Source organism: Lynx rufus, unplaced genomic scaffold, assembly GCF_022079265.1.
Source record: "Lynx rufus isolate CCGP_SWC_20201006 ecotype Redwood Valley unplaced genomic scaffold, mLynRuf1.p SCAF_10, whole genome shotgun sequence".
Lineage (NCBI taxonomy): Eukaryota > Metazoa > Chordata > Mammalia > Carnivora > Felidae > Lynx > Lynx rufus.
The window spans coordinates 46388350-46414496 of record NW_025814824.1 but is presented as its reverse complement, the minus strand read 5'-3'; the positions used below and the strand labels follow the sequence as shown (position 1 = coordinate 46414496).

The following is a 26147-nucleotide window of genomic DNA, read 5'->3' as shown; positions in this document are numbered from 1 at the left end:
ATAATTTCACTTTTATTTACTGCTAAGTAAATAAAGTCAAAGAGTAGTTAAATTCTGCATATTCTTTCTTGGTCCTAAAGTTAAATACTGGCTGTAATAGAAAGTTAATATAAACACCTGCCTTGGGGAAAATTTTAATAAGAGAAAATAAGCATACGATATGTTCCATGGATCCCAAGCTTTGCACAATATTACGGGAAAAAAGAGTCATAGAAATTTGGGACTGGTAGTTAAAAGCCAAATAAGAATGAGTACTGCTGGTATTCTCAGAAGCTTTAACATCTTATTCACTATGAAACTCCATATATATTATGCAATGTTTCTTAAGGTATTTAACCATCACATTATTTTCTTAAGGAGTTTGCTCAGGATTTATGGGTCAAGAAAGTTAATTGGGGGAATTATTGTTCTAGCAGGTGGTATTATTCTCATTTACAAACACCTACAAGTTAACCATTGGAGACTCATCTTCTGGTTTTTACCAATTTAGTATCATAGAGAAATGCTATAAAAAATCTATTAATTGGATTAGAATTATGGAAAGCTCTCAGAACTGACGTGGTTCAGCATCCCACTCAGGATGAATGATACTATAAGAAATTGAGGTTTGGTTCAACTTTCCTGTGTAATAATCTTACTAGAAAGATTAAAATTTCCAGAGTAAAATTTTCTGCAAGGAGATCATCACAGAAGTAATTAGATGCCACATAAGCTGCCTCACTAAACTAATTATAAAGGGAGAAATTAGATTGATACTATAATGAAACATAAGTTTCTATTATTGTATTTCTTTAATTGGACTAAAGAGGTTTAACCAAGACTTTGCACCCTGTAAAGAACTTATTCCAGGAAAGTAACAATAAACTCGGGGCAATAAACAGGGCACACTTTAGGTCTCCTGTCTCCATAATTAATAAATGTCTAAAAGTCCACAATTAACCAAGAGCTAATAAAAGTCCAGAACACACGCTAGGCAAAGACATAAAGAACCAGTTGATGACACAGAACAGGAGATTTTAGGGGTCAAAATTATGAAACATCAAAATGAAAAAGGTCTTTCAAGTCAATATGACTTGAAATGCCCATTCCTGCCATTTAACAGATGAAAACAGTAAGGCCTAAAGGGAATAGGTGAATTACCAAGGTCATAAGGCAAGTCAAAGGCAGAGTCAGAACTATTAGGTTGAACCAACTGAAATTGCCGGTATTCACTGTTTTGACCTACAAAAATGCTAAAAGAAAGAGGAGGAGGAGGAGGAGGAGGAGGAGGAGGGAGCGGGAAGGAGAGTGGGGAGGGAAGGGGGGGGGAAAGAAAAACAAAAGGAAAGAAAGCTCCTTAGTCCAGAGCCTTAAAAAAAAAGCCAGAACTTTGGCGTCTGCAACCACACTATACTAAAAAAAAGGTGGGGTTGGGGGTTGAGGCAGAGAAAGATCAGAGATGTTGAGTCTGAATTACACAACTAGAGCCTTGACCTGAATTTTGAAAACTGAGTTACTGGGAAACTTGAAGAAATAAAGTATCAGATCTTCCCATTTGAAAAATAAGACAACCAGTGGACAAAATGAATTGGAGAATAAATGTCCGGCTCAAATAATGCACCCACTTACAAATCTTAAAAAATAACAATCTTTCAAATTATTTACAGCACAGTCTGAGGCGTTGTAGTTCATGTCCGAGCTTCCCTGCGAGGCTCCTTAGCGCCACCTAGTGCCAGCCAATCAAAATTCACACCGTAAACACGACTTGGAAATCATTGCCTAAAGCTGCCGGTTCCTTCTTTTCCTTAGAAAAAGCAAGCTACCACCTGGGGAATTGTTAGCCTCTTCACCATAAATAGAAGCTGTGAAGTGTTTCAGCTCATTGGGATCCTCAAGGTTTATGACAACCCTATGTAGCTGGATATGTCTACACACTCATATCCTGAAAAAAAAAAAAAATTCAACCCAACACACAATTCATTCTTTGGATCCACAGACCTTGTTCAGCACCTCCTTTGTACCATGCCCTGTGCAATTGGCTAGGGACAGGAAACAAGACCTCACGGTCTGCTGGAGGAGAGAAATAAGTGATTAAATACAATAGAGTGTAATAAGTATTTATTGCCTGAATTAACTTTTAAGAATAGCAGGAAGCATCCAAGTGAAGAATCAAGGGAAAAGGCCTGCCTTACAGAAATCACAGCCTTGACACGGCTCATAAGCACAGATGGGAAGGCCAAGAGGAGTTGAGTACAGCAGGGGCCCTGAGGGGGCAGTGGTTAAGAAGGAGGCTCTGAAGCCAGAATGGTGTGGTTTCATCTTGATTCTGCTTCTTTTAATTCTGTGTGTCTTGGTTTCACCTTTGTCAGACTGGGGTAATAATAGCGTCTCCCACATCAGGAGGTTATGAGAATGTGCTTGTAAGGGCACCTGCGCGGCGTGAGTGCTCACCAGCTATTGGCTGTAACTGTTTTGGCTGGAGTGTCGGTGCTCATGGACCAGAAAGCCAGACAGTCCGCACAGGATGCATGAATGGTTATGCTGTGAACAAACGGGAGCTGAGACTCCTCTCTCCCTCCGCACACAGGTTCCAGGGTAGAGCGAGCCCAGGGATGCTCACAACCAGGTCTATTTCCCTGGGGCAAGGGCAAAAGGGGTCGTCTAGAGAACCAGGTGCCTCAGAGGTGATCATTTTCACCTTTTCATCCCCGTAGGTGACGTGCCGCCAGCACCTTTCCACAGCCCTTATGGTAACCAACGGCTCATGGCTACATGGGGCTAAGAGTCTCAGACTAGAGAACTCTGTGGTCCCTGCAGCCTCCTCCACGTCAGGACAGAGGACGGACAGGGGGGACAGAGAGAGAAAGACTACGACTCACCGGAATTATCAGTGATGCTTGTCTGCCATCTTTTTCTGGTGTCTTGCATTTCCTGGTGCATTCTTGTCTTCTACCCACCAGGGGATCAAGGAGGAAATGAAGTAAAAGGAGACAAGGAAGAGGACAAACAAGGACGAGGAAGACAGGGAGGAGGGCTGGGACTAGTATTTACTGAGTGCTTATGCCCTAAGCATCTTCCATTAATCTCATCTAATTAGCACGACAGTCCTATGTGATTTTTCTATTACGATTCACATCTTACAAATGAGAAAACACCCCAAGCCCTAGGAAGATTACACGATTTACCCAATTCACACAGCTGGCAAGTGGCTGGGATTCGATCACGCCTTATACATAAGGGTGCACGTACATATCCTTAAGCTTTCTGAAAGCCCTCAGCATGAAGGCAACCAGGCACGCCTTCCTCTTGAGGTGTTCCATGCCCCAAAATTCTGTCTCCTCCTCCCCACCCAGACCTTGCCTAAAAGGGCTATTCCTGCAAAATGGCTGAATTCGGCTAGATAATAAAATAGATACGCGCATGCATTCATGCATATGTATCTGTGTTTAAGTCAACTGGCATTAAGATAAAGAGGAGTTATAGTTCTCTCCCAGCAGTACGCATCGAAACATGCTGGTGCACGTACACACACATACACACACACACACACACACACAGCCCAACACTTAATCCTCCCAGAAACATTTGACTTTTGAAAGGATTGTTAATTTGAATTACTCCTCAACAAAAGATAAAGAAATCTATTTATTTCTTGAGAACTTCTCCTTTTATTTATTTATTATTTATTGGCTGTCACGATTTTGGCTGGAGCTTAAGAGCTTATCTTCACCATCTTCAAACAACTAATATCCACAAGATCAGAACCGTCCTCCACTATCAAATATGCACACAGTCCCTTACAGCTCCCTGTGCAATGAAGTTCACGTGTTACTTCTCCTGGGGATTGCTTTATGAGCTTCAACTTTATTATAGAATATAAAGTTGTCTCCCTGGTTAAAAGAATTCAAATTATCTCTAAACCATGCACAACTATTTTTCCTATAAGGACCAAAAGTCAGACTTATGTGAGAGTAAAAAGTCAAACTTGGAAGGAAAGAGAAAGCATAGGTCAAAATTCCAGAGAATAATAATTTTTACACAAAGATGTTTGTGTTTGACCCCCCAAATTTTGATATATTACCTTCCCACCAGTAGTAATATAGGTTTGTATCATAAAAGCATTTCAGATCCCTCCAAAGCTAGGCTATAAAAATAGAAAGAGGAAAAGGGAAATAAGTATTAAGAAGGACTATGTGAAATAAACTTTATAAAAGTCATTGTAACATAATCAATTCAAAAGTCAGTGTAATGTAATGTACTCGCTCCATTTTACAATATACAAGGTCACTGTCTTAGGTTCACCAAACCCACATCATTTGTTTTGTGGGCACCCTGCATGCTGTAAGAAAAAAATCTCAGGCAAGCAATGACTAAGCAGGATTTCAAAATTGGTTTCTTGGGGCACCTGGGTGGCTCAGTCAGTTAACCCTCCAACTTCAGCTCAGGTCATGATCTCGTGGTTCGCAGGTTTGAGCCCCATATCAGGCTCTGTGCTGACAGCTCAGAGCTTGGAGCCTGCTTCAGATTCTGTGTCTTCTTCTCTCTCTGCCCCTCCCCTGCTCACACTCAGTCTCTCTCTGTCTCTCTCAAAAATAAACATTAAAGTGTTTTTTTTTTAATATTGGTTTCTTATTCTAAATTTAATTTGACTCATCTAGTGCATCATCTACATGGTTTCTCATTTCTCACTTCTATTGAAACAGCCTGAGTCACTATTTGGGTTTAAAATTTACAAAAGAAATGCTGTCTGCAGACACCAAGCAACTTGAGTCATTGATGTTTTCATAGCCAGAGTTTCTGAAATAGAAATGCGATCTGTAGGTGCTCAACAACTTGAGTCAGAGATATTTTTATAGCCCCATTTTCTTACAGAGACCAAAGGAGATTTTAGGGGTTTTCCCTCAGCATGACACAAATATTTTTAAAGCATGTACTATGAAAGACATTATGCTAGACTAAAGTACAGGGCCGAGTAAGACTTACTATCTAACCTTGAGGAGTTTGCTGTCCAGTTGAAAAAATAAAACACATTCATTTTATTGAACATGTATTGTGTTAAGGCAATGAATGCTAATGAAAAACAGGCTATGTTCCTTTGAGAAATATGGTTGGGGGAGAGGGAAATAACTCACATTGACAGTACAGTGTAGTAAATGTTAAAATAGTCATGCACAAGGAGATCTGGGAGTGCAATGAAGATGGGGGTGGGAAGGGAGAGAGGTCATCTGGAGAACCGCTAAGCTAAATCTTAAAGGACAAGTGGAAATTAGAAGTTTACAAGATATCAGGGCACATGGGTGGTTCAGTCAGTTGAGCATCAGACTCTTGATTGCAGCTCAGGTCAGGATCCCAGGGTTGTGGGATGGAGCTCTGTGCTGAGTGTGGAGGCTGCTTGGGATTCTCTCTCTCTCTCTCTCTCTCTCTCTCTCTCTCAACCTCTGCCCCAACTTACACTCTCTCAAAAATAATAGAATAGAATAGAATAGAATAGAATAGAATAGAATAGAATAGAAAGGAATGGAAAGGAAAGGAAATAGATTACAACATAAAAATAAAATAAAATAGTTTACAAGATATAGTAGCCAGGAATTAACCCAGTTTAAAAAAAGGGTAGAGGCAATCCAGAAAGTAGAAACAGCACAGAAATGAGAGTTGAATGAAATGGCCAGATAACCTGGAAGACAAATTCTGATAAAAGCCTTGAAAAGGTCTACTGGACCTGGAGGTTGCCTAATCTGAACTTCCAAGGTTTTCAAGAGGCCTCAGGGGAATCTAGGCCCCCACTGATCATAGTAACAATTTCAATAACACACCCTCATATGGGATTTCCCACCTTCCCTGTCTCACTCTCCTGCTTTCTCACTCTTGGAATTACTTCCTAAATAAATGACTTACACATAAGTCTTTGTTTCAAGCTCTGCTTTCTGGGAAGACAAAGCAAGACAAAATGATTCATATTTTAATTATAATGTGAGGAAGTCTTAAGGTGAATATCAACTATAGAAATACCTTAATACCTCCCATAATAGTTCACTAGTAGGTAAGGCTTAGTCACATGCAGGGCAAGGACTATGGATTTGTGTGTTAGCTACTGACTAAAGAACAGACTTGTATTTTGGGATTAGTTCTCAACCCACAAACTGAGGGAATGAAAGATGTTTTCATTACACAAAGCTCTCTTGTGATATAAATTTGTCCCAACAGAATTTGAACTAATGTAAGTCTGCACAAATGATGTATAAGAAACATCAATTGAAATGCCTGTTTTAAGCAGGGAAAAATTATTTTCTGAATGATAGAAAGATAAAGATTCTTCCTGGGCGCCAATTTTTGTTCATTTGAAACTCTCAGCAGCCAGAAATAATCTCTGAGGCAAAGGGGATTCCCCAGAAGGCTGCTGAACAAAACAAAAGCTTGGTCAAGGGAAACGTTGGGTGTGTTAGTGTGTGGAAATGATCCAGGACCTTTTTTTTTATTAGCAGGACTGGTTTTGGTCATTCAATAATGAGCACCCTGCGTGAACCAGACACCTTGCTAGGTACAGGAAGCAAACAAACCACCAAAACAGGCATATTCTTCTTTCTACCGAGCATACATTTCTAGGGGACATAGACAATAAACAAATACAAACACAAACACATAGCTAGAAATTATGGTAGGCGTTGAGAAGTAGTATAAGGAGAGAGAATAAGGGAAAAGAGCAAATGGAAATTAGGGTCAGGAAAGAACTCTCTGGCAAAGCCAGATTGTGTGGAACCCTAAGAGTGAGTAGGAGGGAGTTAGCCAGATGAAAAGTAGGAGAACAAGGGGTCCAAAAGGAAGAACACACGTGCTCTAATTTCACAAGGAAAATTTAAAAAGAGCTCCGTTGGTTCACGGAAGAGTTTTAAAAATTAATGAGTAGGAACACGATAAGCGGGGGCCAAGAGTGGTGCAAGATGAAGCTGGAGAAGTGGGTAGAGACTAGTTATGTGGCTCCCAGAAGGTCATATTAAAATGTTTGAAGTTTATAGTAAATGCAGTGAAAGTCATGGAAACCATCTAGTCTAAACTTAAGCCGTATGCAAAAAAAAAAAAAAAAAAATAGGTATCATTAGCCTTCCTGGCAAAGACTGGATCCCGAACCACAACTGCCCGGGAATTTACTATTAAAACATCCGGGTTTGATGCTAGTCTCCTAATGGGAAAACTGGCTCTACAGATCTAACTCCATGTTGATTTACCTTGATTGCACAGAACAGACTTATAAGACAAATCTGGGGCGAGCCTGATGTGAATTTCAAGTGAGAACCCTCACAGGGAGACGTGTTTAACTTCTAGGAATCAACTGGGATTAGGTAAAGAGAGAGGGGAGGGGCTTAACAATTATTTAGTATCAACCAGATACTGGGGACTATGTGAGCTGCTTCGACCTTTTACGTAATCTTCACAACCACCTTAGGAACTAAGCACACTCACCTCCATTTTACAAATGAGGGAAAGACAAGTCAGAGAGATTAGGTCATTGGCTCTAAAGACACAGCTGGGAAGGCACACTTTGCCACCAGAGGTTAAGAGGGGGAGAAAAAAACCCTTTCATGCAGATCTTTATCTCGTCTTTGTAACCCCCTCGAAATGCCTGCCTAAATTTAGCAGACCATCATCAACTGTTTATCAGTTGATGAACTGACCAGATTGTGGCCATTCTGTAGCCTTATAAAGAGGTCATTGGCGTCAAATAAACAATGAACTCATTAAGGACCACTTGTGAGACAATTAGGTCCAGGGGAATGTCAGTTGGCAAGCGTGGAAGTTGGGAGAGGGAACTTGGCTGCAGACTCCGGCAAGGGCCCGTCAGTCACCCAGGGCCATGGCAGATCTGTCTTGAGGCTGAAGGCAACTCCTGGCTGCCAGGGTGCCAGCTTTGAGACCACTGGGTCCCTCCCCACCAGCACTACATCCTTCCTGGTTTCTTTCAATTTGCCTTTGAAGAACACAGCCAGGAAACCGCCGCTAGGTGTCCCCCGAGTAAAAATAATGAGAGACAAAGTACTTGGGCCCTTTGGGTTTTTGTTTTTTTTTTTTAATTCCAGTGGAGTTAACCTACAGTGTTATATTCACTTTTGAGAACTAACTTGACTTATGCGTCCAGGTTCTTTGACTCCTGGGCTCTTAGGGATAGGGTGGTACTGAGTAGTTCAACGGGAACAAACGACCTCTGTAAATGAAAGGGAGTTCTGTCAAGAAAGCGGCATTTAAGCTGCTCCTTTTCATTTTCAATTAGGGTCTGTATCACCCTGCCTAGGGAAGACAGGCCACGGAGGCCTGGAATGGGCAAACAGTGTTCTCGCCCAAACTGCCTGGCTCTCTGCAGGGCGCTGCACGGGACAGAACCCCTGGGCACCCCTGAGCCCTGGCAATTTCCTACTGAGCAAATGTAAACATAGAGAACGGTGCTCTGGCACGTTTCTAACATTTAAACATCTTAAAATTTAAATGAGGTGAATTGCAGCCATTGCCTTTTCCTGAAACAGCAGGTGCAAGTGCCTTGTTTTCTTTAGTTATGGCATGGGCAAACAGAAAAGCATGATTTGGCAAAGTGTGTCCCAAGGTGGCAAAGCTACAAACACAGACTTCTCACCTTGGGCTCTCCGGGCTCGGCGTCCCCTTTCCTCCTCACCTTCCCGCAGGCCCCTTCTCCTTTCCAGTCTTTTTCCCCATCTCCCCTCTTTTGTCTCTCCTCTTCCATTTTCTCCCTCTTTTAACCATTTTTATGCACACACAGAATCAATCTTCTGATTATGATCTTTGACACATTCAACAGAAATAAGTCCTTGCCCTGGCTTTAAAGAGTGAGGAAAGGGAGGGGAGGGTGGGGGAAAGAGACCAGAAAAGGAAAGGAGAAAGAAAAGATTTAGAAAACAGGTGCCTCTATCTGCACCTGCCCAAAACTTAAGCAGGAAAATGGGCCACCAAGGGATGGGGATAGTGACAAAAGCCTAGAGGTCCGCTTCCCTTCACTTTCCCTGCCTCCACTGCTGGACTCCTATATCGTGTTGTAGGAATTTCTAATCTAACCGCAGCCAGATGACTCACACTCGCTGACTGGCTCCCTAGGCTTCCGCAAAACACCTGGAAAGATCAACCTAACCCAGAAAACAATCTCTCCCCAGGTTAACCTTTCAAGGTAGGTCGGGGAATTTTCACCACTCGCTTCCATCTTATTCACCAAAGATTCACAAGCCTTAATCTTGATTTCAGACATAGTTGTATCTGAGAGTCCAAAACAATTTCCAAACGAAGTGATGAATGGCCACAGACTGGGCTTGCTTCTGCCTGGAGAGGAAAACTGAAATGACCTTATTTGGGTCCAGAAAGAGCTGAGACTCCTATGAAAGGGCACCCTGTTTGCTTACAGAAGCTGGCTCTCTGGCTCCTCAAAGCATTCCTCCTGTCAAGCACCTCAGTGGCCCCAGGTTGCCTTTCAGGGACATGTCTTCTTTATCTCCTTAAAGCCTAAGAGGACCTGTAACTAAATTCTAAGTGCAAGCCATAAGGGAAAGAGAAAGTGGGGTCCACAGAGGCTAATTCAAAACTTAAATGTTGACTAAACCGCAAAGAAACAATCCTATACCGGTTCGCCTTTTCTTTTTGTATGAGAATCAGAAGGGAAAAGGAATTAAGGAAATACTTTTTGGGAAGTGTATAGGGGAATCCTGAATTTAGAAACTCTAGATGTAAAAGTAAATCATACATGCAAACCAGTAACTACTTTTTCAACTCTTGTTTCTAAGATAACAGCTAATGTTTATCAAGTGCTTCAAATACTCCTGGCTCTGGGTTAGGGGCTCTACAAACATTGATTAATCTAATACTCTCAATAACCCTAAAACGTGTATATAATTTTTTAATTGAGGTATAATTGACATATGTTAGTTTAAGGTGCACAGTGTGTTAATTTGATACATTTATACATTGCAATGGTATCACCACCATATATCATTATTGTGTCCTTAACAGGAAAGCTGTTTCTCAGAAAGATCTGAAACTTTCCTTGAAGTGAACAGCAATTTCCTCTGACGTAATTTGCCTGAGGCCCTGAGCATGCCTGAGAGCCCGAGGGACCTGGGTATTAGGAAAAACTGAATTAGAATTTAAGATGGGAAATTAGACCATTTATTAATTTTCAGACCTTCAGAAATGAAAACACCTAATATTTCTCATTATACAAAGGAGAGAAACATGTGTTTTGACCATCCCCTGTTTTTGCCTTTCTCTCATTTAGAAGATTATCCATATTCTCTCCCAGTAGACTCCGTAACTCATTCAAAATATCCATGGGTGCAGAGCTAGCAGGCAAATGTCCAAAATTTGAACCCAAGACCATCCAGTTCAGAGCCTGGACTCCCATTCATTTCCCAGGCTGACTTGGCATCTTTCATGCCCCTGCCATGGTGACCAGGTTTGAAGGGTAGAGGGACTGTAACTTTTATAAATCTGAGTACTCTTGTGTGAATGAAGGGGAACAACTGGGAAATGCCAATGGAATGAAGGAAAATGGACTGCCATAGCCAAGTTGCATTAGAAACTGGCTTGTCTTTAGGAAAGCCTATCCACAAGACATTTTCTGAGGTCTTTTATTTCAGTGCTACTCAGTGTTGCCCAAGGGCCTCTGGGTGAGATAAAGACAAAAATTGAGAGTGTGTAAAAACTTTTAGTAGTCCCATATCATCCAAGCAAAAGATTCTATATGTCCAAAAGTATGTCTGCATTGGATTGGAAATAAAAACAACCGGTTCTTCAAGACAAACAGTTCAAGAATCTTTAATTTAGTCCATTAGGATCTTGGTAGGTGTCTCCAGGTCTCCCTCATAAGGCTGAAAAATCATCCAGCGAAACCCAAGTCGACTGTCACCCTTGTCCAAATAAAACCTAAGTTTTCCCAAGGACGGGACTTTGTTTTGCCCACTGCTCCATCCCTGGTTCCTAGAATCACGCCTGATGTTCAAGGAATATTTGTTGAATGACCAAAATGCACTCATTTCTCAGTGGGAAGTGCCCAAAATCTTGTCCAGGAGTTGCCCTTGTCCATTTTTCAAGTGGGCCTCAAGACAACCCCGGTGATGGCTGGTCCTCTACACCTAGACCACCACCTCACCTTCCTCCCATCTCTACTCCTCACCCAGCCCAGACCTCCACCCCCACCAGGAAGAGAAGTAGGACAAATTATTGCCATTTATTTCCCCAGATGAGTTTCAGAATCATTTGGGCATATTTTCCAAACTGTTCCATTGAGATTCTGACTGACATTACACTAAGCATATAAACTAACAGGAAAACATACACATCTTTACAACATTGAGTCTTTTCACGCATGAGCATGATATGTCTATTTATTTTCCTGTCTTTTTATTTTTATTTTTTTTATGTTTATTTATTTTTGAGAGAGAGAAACAGAGCACAAGCAGGGAAGGGGCAGAGAGAGTGTCTGTGTCTCCACACAGAATCCAAAGCAAGCTCCAGGCTCTGAGCTGTCAGCACAGAGCCCAACGTGGGGCTCAAACTCACAAGCTGTGAGATCATGACCCGAGCTGAAGGAGGAAGCTTAACCAACTAAGCCACCCAGGTGCCCCATTGTCTTTTTATAACTTGTAGTAAATTTTGTAGTTTTCATATACTTTCTGCATATTTATTGGTAAACTAATTTTAGGATGATTTATTTTTATAGTTGTTATCATGTATAGGGTCTGCCTACTGTTTTGTTTTCTAATTCTTAGTATAAAGGACGAAAGGAATCATTTTGGTAATATTTATTTTACATCTCTTCACTTTAACTAAGTGTTGACTAATTTTCATTTGATTATCTTGGGTGTAATATCATAATATCAACAACTGATCATTTTATCGTATGCCATTTCCTTCCTCTAGTTGTACCTCTTTTTCAGCTCTTTTTCTTATTGCATTTAGGAGAGTAAATTCTTCTTAAATAAACTTTTGGTTGGGGAGACATTTAAGATGCAACAGAAAAAATTACGAGAGTCTACAGGGATGCTGCCAATGTAGTACGTAGAGGAGATTTATTGCTCTTGATGCCTATACTTGGGAAGGGGAAAAACAAGAGAAACAATAAATTAAGTCAATACCTGATAAACTCTGTCCCCTTTAAGTTACAAACCAAGAGAGAGAAGAAAATGAGGTCATAAACTTAAAATGGAGGAATGCAAAAAAGAATTGGTTAAGAAAAATATCCTTCACCGTAAATAGTTTAAGAAGCACTAGTTTGCTACACTAGGTCTTGGTAAGTACCTCTGGGTCTGCCTTATAAAGCTTAAGAATCATTAAACAAAAGCCACTTTATAAAGAGACATTTTCTTTCAGCCAACAGACTACTCTCTAAAGTGCTTGAAGCCTGTAGGTCTTGAAAATAAAACTGATACCAATAATAGTAATTTTTGAACTTATGTTCCAATGATATATGTGAAATGAAATACAAAATTGTGATGAGCCACTATCTGCATATGTTTTAAGAATGGTGGATTTCATGTGCTCAGGAAGTTCAGCCAGAGTCCTTGGTCATTCTTGATAAGAGTCAGAGCTATTCCTTGCATGCCCTATAAAAAAGAAAGAAAGAAAGAAAGAAAGAAAGAAAGAAAGAAAGAAAGAAAGAAAGAAAGAAAGAGAAAGAAAGAAAGAAAGAAAGAAAGAAAGAAAGAAAGAGAAAGGAAGAAAGGAAGAAAGGAAGAAAGAAAGAAAGAAAGAAAGGAAGGAAGAAAGAGCGAGCAAACCCAGTGGGCATTTCTTCTAGAGTACCTGCAGAAACCAGCTCCAGGAATTGCCCTGATGAACAGGATCGACCCAGTCTTCTTGAAGATACAGAGGCATTGGAAACAGCCCTCGTGGTGCTTCATCAGCATGCACTAGAAGGTGAGCAAATGTCACTTATAACCTGCCTGTGTCAGTCCTTTGCTCAGTGAAGAAAATATCTCCCTGATGAATTTTGAAATTCTATGTTTCCCATCAGGAAAGCCAGGGTGGGAGGTTTAATTTGTACCTCTGGGAAGCTCTGGAACATGAAAGCAAATATATTTAATTAAATGTGCCTCTAGGTTGGTAACACTCCAGGATCTTGTCAAAATGAAACACGAGATCTTTTCTGGAACTTTGGGCATCTTCATCCAAGTATCCTCAGTATTCTGAAACAATTATGATTGGCCAAATATGAGGAATAAGATGTTTGCAAAAAGGAGCAAAAATATGTGAAAAAAAGGAAATAAACATAACTTCCAAGAGTGAAAATCTAATTGCCACAATTAAAAACTCACTAGATTATTTAAATAGCAGATGAGAATAAGCCAAAGAAAACTGGTAAACTAGAAGCTGGATTTCAGTAAATTATGCTTAATACTTCACAAAGAGACAGAAAGTTGGAAAATATATGTTAAGAGATGTGGAGGATAGAATGAAAAAAAGGCTAACAGTTGTCCAATTAGAGTTCCAGAAAGAGAAAATAGAGAAAATTGGATTGTGTTAGTTATCAATAACCATGTAACAAATTACCCTAAAATTCAGCTGCTTAAAAACAACAAACAGGGGTGCCTGGGTGGCTCAGTTGGTTAACCAACCAACTCTTGGTTTCAGCTCAGGTCACGATTTCACAGTTTTGTGAGTTCAAGCCCCACATTGGGCTCTGCACAGCACAGCACAGAACCTGGTTGGGATTCTCTCTCTCTCTCCCTCTCTGCCTCCCAACTCAAGCTGTCTCTTTCTCAAAATAAATAAATAAACTTTAAAAAATAAAACAGCAAAAACAACAAACAGTTGTTTCTCATGGTTTCAGAGGGAAGTTTCAGTTTTGGTGTCAGGAATCTGAGAGCTGCTCACCTGAGTAGTTCAGCATCTCACAGGAGTTCAGGGTCTCACAGGAGGTTTCAGTCTTGCTGTCAGCCAATGCTGCAGTCACCTAGAGTTTGACTAGTTCAATTAGTCAGAATGATATAAAAATTATAAACCCGTATGTAGCTATTAACATGGCCTCCTAACATACAAAGCCAAAAAATTAACGAAGTTGCAAGGGGAAGTTGACAAATGCACCATAAATGGGGGGAATTTTAACACACCTTCTACACAATTAATAGATAAAGCAAACTATTATAATCATGGGAATAAATAATATTTGAACAAACACAACTAATAATTTATGTAATGGAGACAAATTAAACCCTGCACACATTATGATCAGAGAACATATTCTTTTCAAGCATACGTGGAACATTGATGAAAGCTGACCACATATCATACCATAAAAAGATTTTCAGTAAATTTCAGTCAGTATACTTCAAACCATATTCTATTTGTTCAATGCAATTATATTTGGAATAAGTAAAAACAAATATTACAAGAAAATAGATTTGGGAAAAGTCATAAACATAATTTATTAAACAATCAAAAGATTAAGAAAAATCATAATGAAAATTAGAATAAAGTTAATACTAGACTGCAACTCTGATAAAGACAAAAGCTATGTGTGTTTAATAACTTTACATTCTAGAATTTAGCAGGGACCTCATCAGTAATTGTCAAATAAATATCTGAATGGATTTGAGTCATAAAAGTTAAAAAATATTGCATGTAACTGTTTATTACATTCTTGTTGCTGCCTGCATTTTTCTGAGGTAATTTTAAAAAATTGTCCTCTCACACCTGTCAGAATGGCTAAAATTAACAACACAAGAAACAAAAGGGGTTGTCAAGGATGTGGAGAAAGAGGAACCCTCTTGCACTGTTGGTGGGAATGCACATTGGTGTAGCCCCTTTAGAGAACAGTACGGAGGTTCCTCAAAAAACTAAAAATAGAACTACCCTATGATCCAGCAATTACACTATTAGGTATTTACCCAAAAGATACAAAAATACAGATTTGAAGGGGTATGTGCACCTCTATGTTCATAGCAGCATTATCAACAATAGCCAAACTATAAAGAGAGCCCAAATGTATATCGACTGATGAATGGATAAAGAAGATGTGGGGTGTGTGTGTGTGTGTGTATATATATATATATATATATATATATATATATATATATAGGAATATTACTCAGTCATCAAAAAGAATAAAATCTTGCCATTTGCAACAAGGTAGATGGCGCTAGAAGGTATTATGCTAAATAAGATAAGTCGAACAGAGAAAGACAAATACCACATGATTTCACTCATATGCAGAATTTAAGAAACAAAACAGATGAACATATGGAAATGTGGTGGGAGAAGAGGAGAGAGGGAAATAAACCACAAGACACTCTTAACAATAGAAAACAAACTAAGGGTTGATGGAGGGAGGTGGGTGGGAGATGGGCTAGATGGGTGATGGGTATTAAGGAGGGTATTAAGGTATTAAGGAGACACTTGTTGTGATGAGCACTGGGTGTTGTATGTAGGTGACAAATCACTGAATTCTACTCCTGAAACCAATATTGCACTGTATGATGGCTACCTAAAATTTAAATTTAAAAAATGTTTATTTAAAAAAGCCCCCTAGATGTTGTTATATTGCGAGATGTCCCTAGCTGAGTTCTTTAAAAAGTCAGCTTGCAGGAAGATTAGTTAGATTATTTTTTCCTCTTCAGTTTTACTGAGACATAATTGACAAGTCAAAATTGTATATATGTAAGGTGCACAACTTGATGTTTTAATATACATATACATTGTGAAATGATCACCACAATCAAGTAATTAACATATTACTTTTAATTTGTTTAAATTAAACAAATTAATTTGGTACCTTCTTTTTAATTTGTGATGAACACTTATCATCTACCCTCCTAGCAAATTATAGGTATAAAAGTACACAATGAAGTATTGTTAACTATAGTCACTGTGCTGTACCTTAGATCTCCAGAACTTATTCATCTTGCATACCTGAAACTTTGTAACATTTAACCAAATTGTCTCCCATTTCCTCTATCCCCTCTGCCCCCAATTACCTGGCAATCACCGCTCTACTCAGTGTTTCTATGAGTTCAACTATTTTAGATTCTACATATAAGTGAGATCATACAGTATTTATGTTTCCACATTTAGCATAATGTTCTCCAGATTTACCCATTTGTCACAAATGGCAGGATTTCTTTCTTTGTAAGGGCCGAATAATATTCCATTGTACAATGCGTGTAATTTTTGTAATGACCATAACAGGTTGAAGCAACTATTTTCATGAAATCTGTTTTTAAAAAGAAAAAAAATTAATTATAAAATAAAGGAAAACATTAGGAACAATCTATTTTCACCTGGATACAACTACACACATAAAAATGCTATTGTTTCAGAAGGTGAATCATATATCATAGTGAGTGAAACAGCATGAAAATGTTACATTCAGTTAAATCTCCACATTGTCCCTGTGTACTTATCTTCATAAATTCTACCATTTTTATCAGTTCCCAAGGAAACACTGGCATAAATATTTCTGAACCAACTACCTATGTGCTCAGGAGAGGAAATAGGACCGAGTAATGAGCATTTGTTCTAGCTGAAGATGTCTGAAATTGGCTGGAAATGTGCCTTTTTTTTTTTTTTTTGCATTCTGTAATCCAAGCTTAATTTTTTTAAGGATAGCAGGGATATCACTTGCAAAACAGAAATGGAGGTTTATCTTTCACAGTCTAAAGTATTCCAGTAAATCATAAATCAACTGGTCATTTCTCTATTTAATGATTTACCACCTTATCAAGAGCATCTCCTTGTTAGCTTTTTATGAGGCTTATCATCTAGAGCCAGTCTCCAAAATTAGAGGCTAATAAATTATTAGCTACATGTCTAGATGTGCAACAGCTGACTGAGGAGTAATAAAAGATCCCTCCTTCCTTACCATTCAACTGGGTAATTAGTCTGTATTCACCAGCACAATGTTGTAAAGATCTGGAAGCGATTCTATTCATGCATTCAGTACAGGCAGCTGAGGGGAAGGTCTGGTCAAAACAGCTTTGGAGAAAGCAGCTCAGTAATATTTGACTGTTTCTTCTGATCACATTTAGAAGTCTCAGACCTCTACCTCCCTCTGTCATCCGTCTGTAGACAGAGGCAGATATGGATATTTTTATCAACAATTCTGAAAACCATGGGCTTTTCAAGCATGCTGTCAAATTTCACCATTCAGGTTCCACTAATTTCAGAAGTCCAAATAATGCTAGCAATAGCTGCAAAAAGGCCACTTTTTAAAAGCAGATCCTCTTTCCTGGTAAATTTGCAAGTAAATTATGTAAATATATTTTAAGGGAAGAAGATGTTTTCTATTCCCTTAGACAGTAAAAGTTTTCGTGCATCTGAGAAATATCCTTTCTAGCCCAATCTAGATACAGATAGAGTAGATAGCTAGGTAAACAGATGGAAGGAAGGAAGGAAGGAAGGAAGGAAGGAAGGAAGGAAGGAAGGAAAGAAGGGAAGAGAAAGAAGGGAAGGAAGGGAAGGGAGTTGAAGAGAAGGGAAGGAAAGGAAAGGGAAAGAAAGAAAGAAAAAAAGAAAGAAGAAAGAAAAGAAAAGAGAAAAGAAAAGAAAGAGAAAGAGAAAGAAAGAATCTGCAGATCACTAGGGACCTAGCACCTACCATCATTCTTGTTTGTAGATCTAGAAACTTGATACGCTTGATTTTCTTGGGATTGATCAGCCTCCTGGAAGCTGACGCAGCCTAACAATCCCACAGAAGAATATTTATGTTGATATTTACAGTCATTTTAAAATTTCACTGGAAGAATACTCCCTGACCAAGGTCTAAGGCCAATCGCCTGCCTTCTTATGGAAAGACATATTCAACAGAAAAGCTTGGTCAGTGGAGAAAGAATTTGAACCCAAGGAGTTGGTATTCTCTGGCAGAGGTCACTATTAATATTACAGAAAAAACAGAACAGAGTAAAGTAGGTGAGCTGATGGCCGAAGCAAAAGGTTACAAACAGCCCTGCATTCTCGGGGTCACCACATTCAAGATTCAGTCCAGAGATCTGAAAGGGCAGAAACTCAGTGCTGATGGTGCAGTCACGGAAGATCAACCAAAGAGGGAATAACCCTTGTGGATATCATTCACAATAGCTGAGTGCATATGGCAACACTCTCCACAAAATGTTTCCTGCTTTTCACTTTCCTGATACATGGTAGGATTATCTTCCCTCCCACCACCATTGATATTAGACATGCTCTTTAGTTTAGCCAAGAAAATATAAATAGAAGTGAAATGTGTCATTTCCAGGCTGAAGCTCGAAGAAGCAGGATGTTATTTGCCTGCTATGGTTATTATGGATGCACAGAAAGGACTACAAGGAGCAAGCAAGGCCCTGTGTCAACCTTTGTTGGGCATGTGTGTGAGAAAGAAAGAAATAATTGTTGGGCTAAGCCCCTGAGATGTTGGGGGTATTACTGAACATAACCCAACCTACCCTTCCTGTTGTGGTGTATGTCCTGAAATTAAAAAATATTTTACATTAAGGCTTCTTAGAGTCAGGGTACATTGATAACCTAATTAATACTTAGAAGGTGACTTGCTTTTTATATAATCAGAACAAAGAGAGCTGAATAGTGTTTTGAGATGCCTGGAAAAGCATAATGGACCCCTCCTGCACTGTAATAGAGCATACTCTCTGGTAATGGCATTAGATCCACCTGCCAAACACCTCATTTACTCATTCATTCATTCATCCGTCCCAAAATATATATAGAGTGCTTACTACATCCCAGGCACTGTGCTGGATCCTGGGGATATGAAAGGATTGAGACAGTCCCGCTCCTTACGTATGGACTTAGCCTCTTTACTCTCATTCTTCTAGATTCCATGCAGACCATGTACTTTAAACCAGCACATATTCCTTTATCATAACCGTTTAGTATCAAACTGCCACTTTCCTTAGTCATGTTTTTGTTCTAAACACACACTCTACATCAGTGCTTCCCAAACTTATCATGTTTCTTTTCTGCTCAATTCCAGACTAGGGCTTAAGTAAAATACTATACAATAAAAATAAGTTACTAGAAAAATATTTCGTGTGATTGAATGCCAACACAATGGCGATAGGCTATAAAAGTTTCTAAGTCATTACTTGCAGTTTCGGGACTTCTTTCCTTCCAGGTGGACAAAAGTTCACCGACCATCGCTGGTCTGTGGACTATTCTCTGAGAAGGACAAGCAGTGAGGACCTAATCAAACTAAGGTTTCTGTTTTCATTTGTAAAACCATCTGCCTCTTAATTACCAAAGTTAAAAAGTTTCATGTGCTGGGTACCTCTTCCGATGAGCCCCCATTGCCTATTCAGCTAACCACTTGCATTATTTTTTAGTTAATGTTTTTTCCAATCACCTCACTTTTTATATGGATACATTTTTTAAAAATGTCTACTCCATGTAAGTAGAAAATCTGTTCACTTACAATAAATAAGACGTAACTTACACTTACAATAAATAAGTGAATAATAAATAAGTGAAAATCTGTTTCACTTACAATAAATAAGGCGTGCAAAGAAGGGTTATGAATAAGTAGTTATTCAAGCCTAGGGAAAGAGAGGCGGTCGCCTGCTCCAAGGAGAACTTAAATCTTACTAATGTGGAACTAAAACTTCCTACTTGACATAATCAGAAAACTGAGAGAAAACTAAAGAGAGCTTTTACTCATTATGTATTTCAGTGCTATGTAATCCTCTATTTATGTTTCCGTCTAAAACCATTTTAAGGACCAAACAGTAGTCTCTCTATTCTTCAGAAAACAGGGCAATATTTTAACTTGCCCAATATGAGGGCTGTTCCAAGTTGTCCACCATGTCTACAGTCACCAATCTGGTGGTCATAATCACATGGATAACTGAACACAAGCATCGAATGTCACCGCTTCCTTTCCTTGGTAACCCTGTCATAGGGACTACTGGCGCTGTAGGCCATAGGCTTACTTCAATTCTGGAAGTAATACTCTCCTCAGGTCTAAATCTCTTTATGAGATTTTTTTTTTCAGCAGACTTCATGCCCAACATGGGGCTTGAACTCACAACCCAAGATTAAGAGTCTCATGCTCTTCGAACTGAGCCAGCCAGGCACCTCTATGAGACTTTTGGGAGTCCTACCATGAATACCCAACTAACCTGTATTTTCTTCCTTCTTCCAATAATGATCAGTTTCCTTTCCTGATGAGACAAGAAAAATATTTTTTAAAGACTGTAATTCCCCCTCAGGCTCCTTTGTAGCTACAAGGAGAAAAATTAACTCTTACCCACTTATTTTTTACTGCTTTAAGTGACTTAATCATAATCGACAGTTTTTTAAAAAAAATGTTTTGCATGGTGGATACACAAAAATATTTACAGAATCCACCAGCAGTTAGATGCCATGATTAAATTAGGCGATTCACAAAATTCACATGGTTTAAAAAAAAAATCATGATCCACAATTATAATATTGGTCATATCAGACAGACCTTAGAGGTTTGGCTTGGCCTCTGTTTTCATGTACCTACAACACTATCCAACTCTGAGCATTACTTTGACGTCAGGGAGCAGGAATTCTAAGGACAGAAGAAGAGTCATTTAGCCTGAGTTTACAATTCAAGTTGTGAATTCTCCGTTAATTACCCCTAACTAAACTCCAGACCCAGGCTGCTGTGTGCACTAGCTGCAAATACGCACAGTGTGAATATTTAAGTTGTGTGATATTCCCAGAGACGTAAATATGAGCTGAATCTTTACAACGGAGAGATCCTTCCGGAGGCATCGTTTACCTAATGCTGACCTTTTATCAAAGAATTTTTTTCCCCAACTAACTGTTTCAAATAAATGCTAACCATACAGGGTCTCTTCTCTCCCTTCAGGATATACAAACCACAGAATTCCGATGACTCACCCCAAAATAGCTTATGAATATGCCAGGGGCGGAAGGGCATGCTGTTTGGTTCTCTAAAACTTCCTGCCAAACTGTAGAAACTGAACATACACAGATATTTGGGGACTAACTGTGAGTAATAATGAGAATTTAATCCCCTTTAGTCTTCTGAGTTAGCAACAGCTTGCCTAACATGTCCGGTTACATCCTGTTTGCTACGCATGTGACTCCTCAAAAAAATAATAATATAATATTAATAGCACAATGTTTCATTGTTAAGACTGCTATTATCTATGTCAATGGTTCTCAAACATTGGCAGCCATTTGTAGACTAAGGTCACTTCTTGGAAGAGCTATAAATTCATGGCTTTATGAAACAAACATATTATTATTATGTCTTTGAAATAAAAAGCCAGGATTCAAGGTATGGAATTTTAAGGCACCCAAGTCCTTAAAAGGGAAAGGCAGTTACATATATTGATTAGAATCTTGAGTTTGAATCAGTTCTTTCGCCACCTAGGCCACATTTTGCAGGTACTTGGCCTAAGTCCTAATTTCCCCATATGTAAAATGAAGAGAATGGTAATACTGTCCATATTTAAGGTTGGAATTCTAGGTCCATACAGTGAGGATTAAATAGGGAACATCCCTAAATAAGGACTACTGCTAAGTAGCCCAATAAATAAATTATCTAGTGCCATCTCTTTTCACAAATAAAGAATCTGAAGACCAAAGCTACGAAGTGCCCTATGAACAGCCACTCACTCCTCACAGCAATGCCAAGGAAAAGCTCTATAAATGCTGTGGGTAAAAACGGGCTCTGAATCCAGTCAGCCCAAATTCAAGCCCCAGTTTTCATTCTTGCGAGCTGTATAACCTTGGGCAAGTCACTTAATTTTTCTGTGCCTCGATCTTCTCATCTATTAAATGTTAAAATATTTAAATATTAAGGTAATAGTAAAGTTTATTAAAATATAATTAAAATAAGAAGGGTATTATTATTAAATAATATTAAACTATTAAAATCATTATATTAATATTAAAATAATAATAGTATTTTTCTCACAAGGTTGTTAGGACAGCCTAAGAATGTAACATGTAATAGTGCCTGGCATGTACTGACTAATCAATAAATGCTACTACACCGATATGGAAAAGTTCTAGTTCTTCTAAAAACAGATTTTAGAGTAAAATACACGTCCACAATGGCAGGCTTGAAAAAGCTATATCCATAAAAGCAACCCAAACCTAAAAAAAATAAAATAACAACTCAAAAATTTATTTAATGCAATTTACAAGGTCATCAGAATACGTACAGATGTCTTTTCAGATTAAGGTACGTGTCTTCTTTAACCACATTTAGGTGTCATATTTCCCTTCTCTTATCGAGAAAGGATACCAAAAAACAACTTAATATTTCAAACAACAGCCACAATTGTTCAAGAGTCATTTTGATCGGACTTTGAAAATAATGCCGGTATCCAGTTGCCCTTGACATTTGTGGAGGAAGTATAAGGCAATGGGAAAAACACCAGACTCCCCTTTCCAGTCTAGGCTTTGCCATTTAACAAGCTATAGACAAGCTACTCGATCTCTGAGTCGCCATCTATAAAATGGGGACAGCTTCTGCCTTGTTACACATACTACACGGAAACAAGTGTGAGACATGTTTCATAAATAGACTTTGTTCTATTTATATGCATGATTTGTTATGGTACTTTACCTGAGTAGTTTGTTCAAAACTGTTCTGCAATAGTTAAGCGTCAGAAATATACTTTCCTTTGCTTATTACATACTCAAAGGACACAGAGACTCTCATTTTAAGGAGATGTGTAGAAGAGAAACAGGAGAAAACCTTTCAATCTCAGAGAAAGAAAGAATTTGAAACTTACCAGTATTGACACGTGACAAAGAGGCACACAAGACTATATACTTCTCCATCTCTTGACAATAATTCGTACCCATAATAGACGGTTAAGATGTATCTGTTAAAAGAATGGGCAAGACATGAATTAAAGGATTTATGGTGTCCTAAATTATTTTAGGATTTTAGGATTTATTGTGTCTAAATTGACACAATTAGTATGCCCTCGTTGACACCACTTTATCCCTACTCCCACCCAATTAGTCCCTGATTTGAAAATCACTGACCCAGGCACAGCCATTGATGACCTCCGAGAGCTATATGCCTATAACTGCTAGCACCTTAACAAAAGCTTTAAAATGGGACCGTGGAATCAATAAAGAATTTCTCCTAAACTCATCATTTGTTTTCTAAGCAATAGACTATACTTTGTCTTTGAATTGTCTTAAAATTCTGCAAGTGATTTCAATCCTGAATTGAAACCAAGAGGTCAAAGGACCTGAGAAATCATACTTCCTACCCTCATAGACGTCATTTCCAAAAGTGAGAGAGAAAAAAAAAAATATCTGCATGACCTTTGTACTCCATTTGTCTCTTGAAGCACCATAAAAACATGAGAAGGAACGTTTTGTGATGCGGGATGGGAGCCTGGACAGGTATGGACCCTCACAGGTCCTCACACCTCCCAGGAAAAAACCTGCTGAACAGAACTCTGCCTGAAGACTTCAGGGAGCATCACAGTTCAGGCTCCTCCCTCCCAGTCACATTGGACCCAAAGATCAGATGGAGACTGGGCTTCAGCGTTGCACGTGTTTGCTGGCACAGCGTCCTCAGTACGTCAGAGCCTCACCTGACACTGACTCATTGCTGGGTGGAAAGCCAAGGCCTAATTGTGTTGGTCATATGTAACTTGCCACTTCCAGCCAAGTATTCCAAGCCTTTTCAGAAATAGTCCACCAACTTGCTTTCCCACTATACCCTGAAATAGACCCCACAGACTCCTGAATTCTCTTGCCTCCTCGAGTTTACTCCTGCCTCTTCTGATGGCTCCCCCCACCCCACGCCCGCCCGCCCCTGCCCTTGCCCTGTTACTGCCGACCTCTGTGTCAAACTTAATGCAGAGGCTGGGAGGCTCCTCTTTGTGGGCTCTCAATAAATATTCATTCCACTCAATTCAGTCACTCTCAGAGATAAGAGGCAGCAAGGATTACCAGATTTCCTAAATACATCTGAAAACCCATTGCCTGGGGTCAGGGTGACAGGAGGTTGCTTCTTTACTGAAAAACCAATTTTCTCAAATGCACAGCAGTAAGCCTCAGTACAGATACTGTGTCTTACTCGAGCTTTATACAAAATTCAACACGTCTGTCACAGGAGCTTATGGCTTCCAAGGCAGAAAATCTAAATCCGTAACAAATTTCTCCCAAAGTAATAGATGGTTCAAAGAGTCGAACCCAATGAAATACGTATTGGACAAAAATAGCAAAGAGTCAGCTCTTATTTCTTGATATTTCAAACCATATGTTCACCCATTTTCCATGGTAGATTCCTTGTCCTATTTGTTTGTGTACACACTGTGCCTGCCATGTGCCAGGAACATACATATTTTGGATTTTTTTTGGTCACAGAAATAAAGAACGGATGGGTATGGGATTGCGAGAAATCAGGAAAAGCAAATGAAAAAGGAAAGAAAAAAGAAAGACTAAACCTGTGGCCAATCAACATTTATTCTATGAACATAAGCACTTTAGTGTGATTTTTGTGTGAATTAACATCTTAAGTCTAAAAAGGAGCCTCTGGAGCCCAATTCTGTATACAGGGGAAGAAGAGACATAACACCTGAGCCTTGAGCCCAAAAGAGTAAATTGGGAAAAGGAATTTTCAACACACACCGTTAAAAAAAAAAACATACCAAAGTTATTTATGATAAAAGTGCTGGACATGTGGCCAAACAAAGCTAATTTACCCAGGACTGGCATATTCTACATTTCTATAATTCGAGAGGCAAGAAAGGCCATGATAGGCAAGAGTACAATGTGTATATATATTTACATAAACAAGCCAATAAGAAAAAGTAGGTGGGCCTCAAAAAATTGGGGGGGGGGACTTAAACAAAATAGAAAAGAGAGAATTTCAGGGACAAAACTGGGAAAGATGTTTCCCAGGTGCATGTGTGTGGAATGACTTAAATTAAGACAAACAGTCACCAAGGAGTGAGGAGGAGATAGACCCAGAGCTGTCCCTCCCCTTCCTGAAGAAATCAACGACTTTTTTTTTTTTTTAAGTAGGCTTCCTGCCCAGTGCGGGGCTTGATCTAACAACCCTGAGATCAAGAGTCAGATGCTGTACCAACTGAGTCAGCCAGGCACCCTGAAATCAAGGAGGCTTAATTGTAGATGATAATTAGTAATATTATATTATAAATATTAATAATACCTGTTAACAAGTAACAGCTACAAATCCAAATTGGGTGGGAAAAGGATGGAGAAAGAGAAAAATGTTGAGAAAGATTGAGTCTGGCAAAGCCATTTGGGGATAACTGGGGAAGGCAAGGGCTGTCTCAAGTAGAAGGCGGGTCTGTGGAGCCATACTTGGCCACTGGAGAGGGAACGGCTCCCTTCCGGGTGCACACCTAGCTCTTTTCACATTTATAAGCCAGAGAAAGTATTCTTATATATTACTGAATTTGTTGTTTTCCTTGCCAAATTTATCACCTCCTATCATGGTGTTAGCTTATAGCAGCTACTTAGTAAACAGTTGTTAAATGAAAAGAAAATCAACCAACAATAGAGACTCTGACAGTGGCAGACTTTGCAAGCAGCTTAGGTGGGAGTAAGTTCAGCTCTGGAACAGGCTCTTTGAAAAAACCCTAACCCTGACTCTAAATTTGAGTCTGCCCTCCCATACCCTAAACAAGGAAATTCAGTAAGAATGGTCTCCCAACCTGGACAAAGCTAAACTCTTATCTATTCTCTGCACCTGTAACCGCTTGATTTATAAATAGTTTGCCCTTTTACTTGGCTTCACAGTCAGCTGCACAGCAGAAGAAATGCCTAAGATCACGTTGCTGTCGTGACTAATCTCTGAGAAGAACAGTTCGTAGATGAAAGGGAAAGTATCTCCAGAGCTCTCACAACCAGGAACAGGGTGCGCACCGGCTCCATACACACAGTTGAAATGCAGACATCTCCTGAGATGTGACTTGTTGAAAGAAAGAAAAGAAAGAAAGAAAGAAAGAAAGAAAGAAAGAAAGAAAGAAAGAGGAAGAGAAAAGAAAAAAGAAAGAAAAGAAAAGAAAAAAGAAAAAAGAAACAGTAAAAGCACTGAAAAGGACTGGGGCACCATGGGACAGAAACAGCACCAGAAAATAAAATAATTGACCAGTTTCTGAGGATTTTTGCACTTACATGACTGCTGTTACAGAATCTTAGTTAAAAATGCACTGCCCCAATTAATCAATGCAATGATACATTACACAGCCACA

At 39.2% G+C, this 26147-nt stretch overlaps 2 long non-coding RNA genes across 8 annotated transcripts in view; one reads left to right on the top strand and one right to left on the bottom strand.

The window, feature by feature from the left end:
* LOC124501076 (uncharacterized) overlaps window positions 1-26147 on the bottom strand; it is a 52931-nt gene that overhangs the window by 20672 nt on the left and 6112 nt on the right. For 2 of the 7 annotated variants that reach the window (XR_006959697.1, XR_006959700.1), the window contains exons 2-6: window positions 22692-22784; window positions 20067-20108; window positions 17558-17638; window positions 16823-17022; window positions 13840-13918 (exon numbers count right to left, since the gene is read on the bottom strand). This is a non-coding gene — a long non-coding RNA (uncharacterized LOC124501076). Of the gene's footprint in view, window positions 1-11588; window positions 12057-12768; window positions 12876-13009; window positions 13152-13839; window positions 13930-16047; window positions 16175-16822; window positions 17023-17557; window positions 17639-20066; window positions 20109-22691; window positions 22785-26147 lie in introns of those variants that run through there. The other 5 variants (XR_006959699.1, XR_006959701.1, XR_006959695.1 and 2 more) reach the window with 5 other exon arrangements.
* Window positions 12794-26057, top strand: LOC124501099 (uncharacterized). Its single transcript, XR_006959705.1, has 2 exons — window positions 12794-12882; window positions 25693-26057. It is a non-coding gene; the product is annotated as an uncharacterized LOC124501099 (long non-coding RNA).